Source organism: Rhineura floridana, chromosome 9 (assembly GCF_030035675.1).
Source record: "Rhineura floridana isolate rRhiFlo1 chromosome 9, rRhiFlo1.hap2, whole genome shotgun sequence".
In the NCBI taxonomy this organism is placed as follows: Eukaryota; Metazoa; Chordata; class Lepidosauria; order Squamata; family Rhineuridae; genus Rhineura; species Rhineura floridana.
The window spans coordinates 99,255,541-99,264,638 of NC_084488.1; the positions used below are offsets into that span (position 1 = coordinate 99,255,541).

The 9,098-nt window shown below is 41.0% G+C and overlaps 1 long non-coding RNA gene across 1 annotated transcript in view; it reads right to left on the reverse strand.

Annotated features, from left to right (window-relative positions):
* The window catches only part of LOC133364355 (uncharacterized), a 127,461-nt gene extending 125,469 nt beyond the window's left edge, over positions 1-1,992 (reverse strand). The window contains exon 1 of the long non-coding RNA XR_009757919.1: positions 1,911-1,992. This is a non-coding gene — a long non-coding RNA (uncharacterized LOC133364355). The remainder of the gene's footprint in view (positions 1-1,910) is intronic.
* Positions 1,993-9,098: the final 7,106 nt, after the last annotated feature.

Sequence of the window (9,098 nt, forward strand, 5' to 3'; positions counted from 1 at the left end):
TACAGCCCCCCTTATCTCAACAATTTGGAAACATTTGTTCCCTTCCCCAATAATCAGACAAAGAAATCTGCTGGCTCTACCCCTGGTTTCATGGATCATCACAGCCCTAACTTACCTCCAATTAAGTGTCCCTAGGATTTCAGTCTCAGATACTACCAGAGCGACAGCAATGATAATAACTGAACTTTGACCTTCCTTAAAACTCAATAAATGTTTCACATGAGGCTGATCTCTCAAGCTAACTTTGAATATCGTTCAGAGGAAATTTAAGTGACAACTCCAGATGATGTTTCATTCTTGTCCTTTAATTCTGCATGTGGGAAATAGGACTGTTATGTCATTAAGAAAGTATTTACACACCTAACAAAATCTCAATGAACTTATTAAATTATTCATACTGAATAACAGAATGAGAAAGAGGAAACTTGGTGTCTTTTGTTTTGAATCACCCTTCACCCATACAGGCTGGCAGTATTAGGGTTGCTGGGTCGGAACCATCCCAAAACTTGAGATGTCACGGGGGTGGGCCCTAGTGATGTCATGGGCAGGCCCTAGTGACATCATGGGGCAGGCCCTACTGATGTCACGGGGCAGGCCCTAGTGACATCATGGGGGTGGGCCCTAGTGACATCATGGGGCAGGCCCTACTGATGTCACGGGGCAGGCCCTAGTGACATCATGGGGGTGGGCCCTAGTGACATCATGGGGGTGGGCCTTAATGATGTCATTAAGCATGATACATTAAGTATCAACGACAGTTACTTGGAGCATACCATTCAAAAAAAATACACTGACTGGAAATTAAGATAGAAATCTTACCTAAAAGAGGGTGTTCCCAGGTCCAGCTGAAGTGACAAGGTCATTCCTTCTCACCGGCTTAGGAAGCATGGATGGAAAATGGAAATGGACTTCCTTCAAATCAATCCCAACTTATGGTGACCCTATGAATAGGGTTTTCATGGTAAGAGGTATTCAGAGGTGGTTTACCATTGCCTTCCTCTGAGGCTGAGAGGCAGTGGCTGGCCCAAGGTCACCCAGTGAGCTTCATGGCTGTGTGGGGATTCGAACCCTGGTCTCCCAGGTCATAGTCCAACACCTTTAGGGAACGTTTAATCTAGCCTACTTTCTTCTGGCAAGAAGGGTTTACGAGCCCTCACGCCAGGCCAATTACCAGAAGGCCATTGTAGGAAGAAAGGAGCCTAGTGTTGCAGATATGTTAGATGGGAGCACAGATGGATGCCCCTGAAGGCAGCAATTCTAAACATGCTTATTAAGTAACTAAGCCCATAGAACTCAATAGGACTTACTTCTGAGTAGATATAGTTGCAGCCATGTTAAGGACAAGGAACAAACTGTCACGCAACCAACAAGGTGCATCATCAATAGGTGTAAGGAGGTTGAGCTGAGTGTATGGAATCACTGTTATCACTTTTATGGATGTGAGGTCAGAGGTAAATGAAATGCAAATAAAAAAGAAAACCAAAACCAGTGATGATTTCCTAAATGCAATGCCATACCAACCACAAGAAGATTCCTATGAGTAAGACAGAAACCTCAGCATCCCACAATCCTGGAAGCCAGTCAGCCAAAGTAACAGAAATCATCATGCAGCACAATCTGACCTGGAGGCTACAGTTAGTGCAGAATGCTGCAGCACAACTGGTGACATGAGTGAGTGTGCCCTACCACAGACCTACAGACCTTCCGCTGTTTAAAAAGTGTATTTTAACATTGTTCTTTTCAACTCATTAATGAATAAAGAGCATACCTAGGGCAGATCCATACTATGCATTTAATGTACATTCAACACACATTTGAACCCCATGAATCTCACCACAGAATTTCCAATAATATATAGTTTGTCATGGGTGGTGGGAACAACTCCTTTCCCAAGCACTGCATATACTCACATCTCAGCTTAGAACTCCATATCCCAGGAGTGTGCAGGGTGGCAGCAGCTTTATCCGCTCCAGACTGGCTACGGAGATGTCTGCTTGTTTACATTTGTAAATGCCTCTTTAGGGTGCAGCCAATGAGAATGCGGGGTGGCGCTTGCTGGGAAGGCACACTGAGTTCTTCCCCAGCCCCTCCCATCCTGTTCTCTGCTCGTTGTCCTGCCATGAGGTCCTCTCCACGTGCCATGTGCACATAATGTATTGGTTTGGAGCGGTGTATGTGTGTGTGTGCACGTGCAAAACAGAGGGAGACCGTTGGCGCCCTTCCCATCTGCCAGTCCCCGCTGAGGCAAAGGAAGGAAGGGGTGTGGAAGCAGCCATGAAAGTGGAAGCCTGGGGGGGGTTGGCATACATGTGTTAGAACATGCATGTGAGGCTGGGCAGGGGTCCAAAATAACTGGAGATTTAGGGACATAAGGATGATCTGACCGGAGGTCCGGAGAGGACTCCGAAAAGCTGGAATGTCTGACTGAAAGCCAGAGATCTGGTAACCCTAGTCAGTATATTCAGTGCACAAAATTAATATTTTGATTGGCTATTTTTGTTTCTGGCAGCTTTGCTCAGTGCAAGGGAATTGTGTTGATATGAGCAGACATTTGTTAAAGGAGATATTAGCAGAAAGTACTACATCATTATCTGTGTGAGTAACCCTAGAAGAAATGAGATTGGCATCCTAAGAAGGAAACAGCTTGTCTCTCAACCAAGCCTATGGATAGCTGTGCGATAGGAAGCATTGTATTGCAGCATGTTTCACAAGCAAACAAATGATGCCTTTTTTGTAAGCCAATGCATTACAGAATAAATGTTTTATTTGGCAGCGGTTCACAGTTTGCCATTCCGCACATGTCTTCCTGTCATTGAATAGGACATAAAGGTGGTTCTTTTGCAAAGCACTGGGATGGTGTCCAAGGTGCTAATGAAATTTCCTGGGAATTTATTTATGCTCTTCACTACAGGCCAAGCATTTTGTTCCAATCCATATATGTATGGTTTTTGAAGTCTGTCTGCACAGGACCTTTTCCAGAGTCTTCTGTGTGCCACAGAAGCCCTGAGCAGAGCCTATGTTGTTGTTCTGGAGTGGCAAGTACAACTCTGGTGCTGTTTGGTCTCTGCTGGATACCCATTTGTTTCTGTGCTCCAGATAAGGTGCAGGCTCTTGATTTTTAAAAGCTCTCAGAGACTGGAACCCTTAAGGATAGCCTTCTTCCATGCCTTCTACCATGCACTCCAGTCAACATCAAATTAACAGTGCTCCTCCGGGCATGAGGACATTAATAGGATTACAGAGCACATATTGATCACACTCACCTATGCTATTTCATGTATGACACCTGCAAAAGTCTCTCCTATATGATGACTTTGGACAGAACTTCTCTCATACCTCTGCTTTAGCCAGAATATTTTCAATGTAGAAGCACCATATAGATGTATTATTCTGTTCATTATTTTCATTTGTTAATTTTTTAAATAAATATAAAGGTCAAAAGAATATACATGACCCCCCCCCTCCATTTAATCCTCACAAAAATACTGTGATGCAGTTTAGGCTGAAGGAGAGTGTGATTTGTTTATGGTCAACCAGTTAGCTTCCTGGTTTTGAATTTGGGTCAGCCCACCAACATCAAATAATTTTACATAACCCTTAGATAAATGTTCTGAATCTCATAACAAATTTTTAACTACCCCCAGTTCTTCCTATGGATGGTTTGCCTGCAAAACACCCTCCAAAGGCATCTTAAATTTTGCTTTAAGTGAAATTTGATGGCAGGATGTTTGATGACAGAATTTGATTTCTCCCGAGAAGTAATACTGATCTTATAAAAAATTGTTTTCCTTGATATTTCTACAGGTTATTTTAGTAGTAGTGAATTATTTCCAATTAATGTCTTCTGAGGGGCCAACAAGACAACAAGGAAGTAAACATCCATGATTGGAGGGGTCATTATCACAATGGATGGAGTAGAGAGGGCATTATTACAGTAGAGGACCTACTGAAGCAGTCAGTATACACAGCATTTGAAAATGGAGAAGATTTGGAGGCCATGGGGGAACCACAGAAAAACCGCAAAACTTTTAGTAGCCTAGCATCACATGATTATGATGATAATAATACTTTAAAAATTGTTATTTTTTGTGTGGAATGCTCTCCACAGTGCCTTCACTATCTGGTGCCTTTGCTGACATCTTTGCAGTGCAAAGTAAAATCCCCCCAAGGCTGATTCTGTACTGCTGCTAGTGTGCTGCCAAAGCTTTCTGTGGCTGGGGGGTGGATTTTGTGTGGTGTAGTAGTTAAGGTGTTGGACTACGACCTGGGAGACCAGGGTTCAAATCGCCACACAGCCATGAAGCTCACTGGGTGACCTTGGGCCAGTCACTGCCTCTCAGCCTCAGAGGAAGGCAATGGTAAACCCCCTCTGAATGCCGCTTACCATGAAAACCCTATTCATAGGGTCGCCCATAAGTTGGAATCAACTTGAAGGCACTCCATTTTCATTTTTCATGAACTATAGGTTTTTGTAGGATAATGTCAATATTTATATGGCTTTTTAATGGCATAATGTATTTGATGTTTTTAAATGCAAGTCGATTGGAGACCTTGGTAACAAGTAGGGATGGGATTGGTTGGCCAGTGCCAGTTCAAAAGCATTCTGTCCACTAACACGTCACTATTGATGTGAGTTCATTCTTTGTCCACTAGCTACTGCTTTTACTGATCTGTTTTCTTCCCCCTCACAAAAAATGTTGATATTGGTATTAATATACAGGCGGGCCCTGCCTATATGGCAGGTTCCGTTCCGGACTGCCGCCGAAAAGCGGAAACTGCCGAAAAGCAGAACCCATTGAAGATAATGGTGCACGTCGAGTGAAAATGACGTGAAATAGTATTGCCAACATTTTGTCCTTCGCCAAAGCATCCTCTAGAACACGCTTGACATTCATTGGATGTGAGGAGAGCACTTAAAGTATATATAAATAGGACTAGGCCAATAAGGCAAACTGATTCTTTGTTTGTTTCTTACCACCCAACTACTCTCGGTAAAAAGGTGTCCTCTTCTACTTTGGCGAGATGGATTAAGGGCTGCATTGCCTTAGCATACAGTTCTCTCAACATACCATTACCTTCAGGCATCATGGCTCATTCCACTAGAGCAGCAGCTGCCACTGCAGCTTATTCAACAAATGCATCTCTTCAAGAAATATGTAGGGCGGCCACTTGGGCAAACCCTAATACTTTTACTAAACATTATAAAATAGATATTTATGCTTCAGCTGAAGCAGCCTTTGGGAGGCGAGTTATTCAACAGGTCCTGAGTGATCATTGAACATTTATGTACCCACCCAATCAATACGTCAGCTCTGGAACATCCCACTTGGGGGTGTCCTGGTGTCCACTGGAGAAGGAACCGTTTTACTCACCAGAAAGGTGTTTCTCAGTGGGCGCCAGGACACCGCCAAGGCCCACCTTGGGATACACACAACAGAAAACATGATAATAAAACGGGTATTTAAGGTTTTAAATAGAAATTGGTTTTAAATTGATTATGATTGTGTTTGCTTGTATTTTATTTTGTATTATGTACTGCTCTCTATTATTGTAAGTCGCCTAGAGTGTCCACTAACCTGGACAGATAGGCGACCAACAAATAAAATTTATTATTATTTATTATTAAAAAGGCGCGCAATGAGCAAAAACTGCTGTAAAAGTGGAACAAGTGCCTTAAAGCAGGGACTTTCCCTAATTGAAAGCCGCCGCATTAGCGGAACACTGAAAGGCGAAGCGCTGTAAAGCAGGGCCCACCTGTAGATATTTTTAAAGGAAATAATTGTAAAGAAAATATATATCTTGAAAGGAAATATTGATAAAATGAAAGAGAATATCATAAAATTATTGTTCTTAATAGCGATGTTTTAGAGGCTGATTTTTATTTTATTTTTTACAAAAAATCAGTTTTCAAAAATAGCCATGGAAAAATCCAATCTGCCATGATACAGAATAAGGAAATTAATGGAAACATCAGTACTAAATCCGAATTGGGCAGAATTCACATCCCTTGTAGCAAAATAATCATAATAGGATTGGGGGTACAAAGCCTTTCTTGGAGGGTGGCTATGGCAGATGAATTAGCCTCTCCTTAATAATTGACAAGATATTTAATCAAGGAATCAGGTACACAATCCTGGGGAAACTCCTTTGTATAAGAACTAATGAAATGAATGAGGGAATGGATGAGGGTTTTTTTGTTTGTTTATTCAATTTATATCCCACCCTTCCTCCCAGTTAGGAGCCCAGGGCAGCAACCAAAAGCACTAAGAACACTCTAAAACAGACTTTGAAATATATTGCAACAAAACATCTTTAAAAATACCTTTAATAAAATCTTTAAACACATATTAAAAAGCAATTCCAACACAGAGGCAGACTGGGATGAGGTCTCTACTTAAAAGGCTTGTTGAAAGGGGAAGGTCTTCAGAAGGCACAGAAAAGAAAACAGAGATGGCTCCTGTTTAATATTTGTTGTTGTTATGTGCCTTCAAGTCGATTATGACTTATGGTGACCTATGAATCAGCGACCTCCAATAGCATCTGTTGTGAACTGCCCTGTTCAGATCTTGTAAATTCAGGTCAGTGGCTTCCTTTATAGAATCAATCCATCTCTTGTTTGGCCTTCCTATTTTTCTACTCCCTTCTGTTTTTCCCAGCATTATTGTCTTTTCTAGTGAATCGGGTCTTCTCATTATGTGTCCAAAGTATGATAACCCCAGTTTCATCATTTTACCTTCTAGTGATAGTTCTGGTTTAATTTGTTCTAACACCCAATTATTTGATTTTTTTCACAGTCCATGGTATGCACAAAGCTCTCCTCCAAAATCACATTTCAAATGAGTTGATTTTTCTCTTACTTGCTTTTTTCACTGTCCAACTTTCACATCCATACATAAAGATTGGGAATACCATGGTCTGAATGATCCTGGCTTTCTGTTTAGTGATACATCTTTGCATATTTAAGGGGCAGGAATTCCAAAGGATAGGTGCCACTACACTAAAGGTCCACTTCCTATGTTCCACTTCTGTGGAACGGACCTCCTGATAAGATGGTATCTGCAGGAGGCCCTCACCTGCAGAGCACAGTGATCAACTGTGTATATAAGGGGCAAGATGGTTTTTCAGGTATCCTGATCCCAAGCTGTATAGGGCTTTGTACACCAAAACCAGCACCTTGAACTTAGCCTGGTAGCTAATAGGTAGCTGGTGCAATTCATTCAGTAGTGTTACAAAAAATAAAAATCATGTGTATTATTATTCTACTGAGTTACAATATGTAGTACTAAACCAATATAAAAATTGAGTAAGTGTAAGATTTGTCTTATGAGGTTCTTGAAGAAATGAGATTAAAACAGTGGAAACACTTCCTATTAACTATGCAGGATCGTCAAATGATACGAATACGTATAATAGGAAACTGATATAGAAATTCCTGGCTCATCTTTAATTGCAGTGACCCAAGATTAATCACATTACTTGACTTGCCTCTACTGAAGGGTGAGCGCACTACCCTCTACCAAGCTATTATTTTATCCATGTGCATCAGCTAGTGTTAGAATTTGGAAAAAGTATGAAATCTTGATACATTAACCATAGCTAAGATTCTGGAGCCAGGATGGAGTTTGCAGTCTGAGTGAGTTTTGCAAAGCTGCCTTAATTCATTTGCATAGCAGCTAAAATATCTTTCAAAATACTCTTGGATACATAATCACCTCAGATCATGACAAGATCATTTTAATTGTAAAAACATAATTTAGGGAATAACAATTAAGGTAAAACCCAACAAACCAAGCCAAACTCATGATCAGGGTCCTGAACAATCAGGGTTCCTGATCAAAGGGAGAGCTCTGGTATTGTCCCGCAGACCTTCACATTGAGAGTAGATGGAGAGAGCTAGCACAGATGCGGACACTGGATATACAGTCAGTATGCATGCCCCTTTGTTCATCCAGATTCTTGAACAGGGCTATGGGGGAGAGGTCTATCAATGATTATTAACTGCAAAAACTTAATGGGACTTCCATGTTGAGAATCAGAATGCCTCTCAGGGTACCCATTACTTGAGGGGGGCATATAATGAGGGAGAGCTGTTGCCTTTGCTTCCTCCTTGGGAGCTTCATGGAAGCCTCTGCTTGACCACTGTAGGAAACACTGGAGGAGATGAACCATCCATCTGATCCAGCAGGATTTGTCCTATTAGCAGTGGACAAATCTGTCAGTTTTGGTTTCTCTCATAATTTTTCCAAATTTAAGTTCTCCCCATTCTCACATCAGTTTGTGTGTATGTGTTTCTTTTTAAAAAAAAAAAAACCCTCCTGAAAATCCATCATCATTTTAATCAAGTTTCTCTTAATGCACATGTTTGTAAGCAGTTTTGCCTGATGTACACATTTTGCAAAGCAGCTTTCCCATTGTAATGCATTTCTCTCTGATATTTTCACTAATATATGCATTTTTGGCTGGAGAACTGCTCAAAAATATTGGAAACGTGAATTTAGAAGGATGGCTACATTTCAGTTCACATATTGTTTTGGAAATTGTGAATTTGATAAGTTCAGCTTTAAATGAGAACTGAATTGAATTTCTCCCCCTTCTTGGCTTCTTATTCCCTTAAAACTCCATTTACATAACAAGATCTTAGCATATTGCTAAATTAGTATTTTTAATAACTAGAAAAAAACTTCCAGGTGTAAGGTTTGTTTGCCTGACTTGCTGTGCCTCTCTTGATATGTGCTCTGTATGATACACAGGACTGATGTGGCCTACCTTGAGAAGAGTCTTGACTAATTATGTTTTCAAAGTGCACTTAAGAATGTGTTGCAGCTGACTGTAAGGCATTGCTTAATTAAAAAGTGCCAGAGAAAACACTCAGCAGGTGGGGAAGCTGAGAAGGCACTGACTACAGGAATAATGGGCACTTAAGCCTCTCAAAAGCAGAGCTCTGCTGAACACCACCAAAGATTAAAGCATTTCATTCCCCCTGTTAAACACACTCTTTACTTTTTCATCTTTTAAAAAACTTAGCAGATGAGACCATCCGTCTCCTTTGATAGCAAGCAAGAATATGTTATGCTGCTCTGTTTTCCGTTATTATCCCT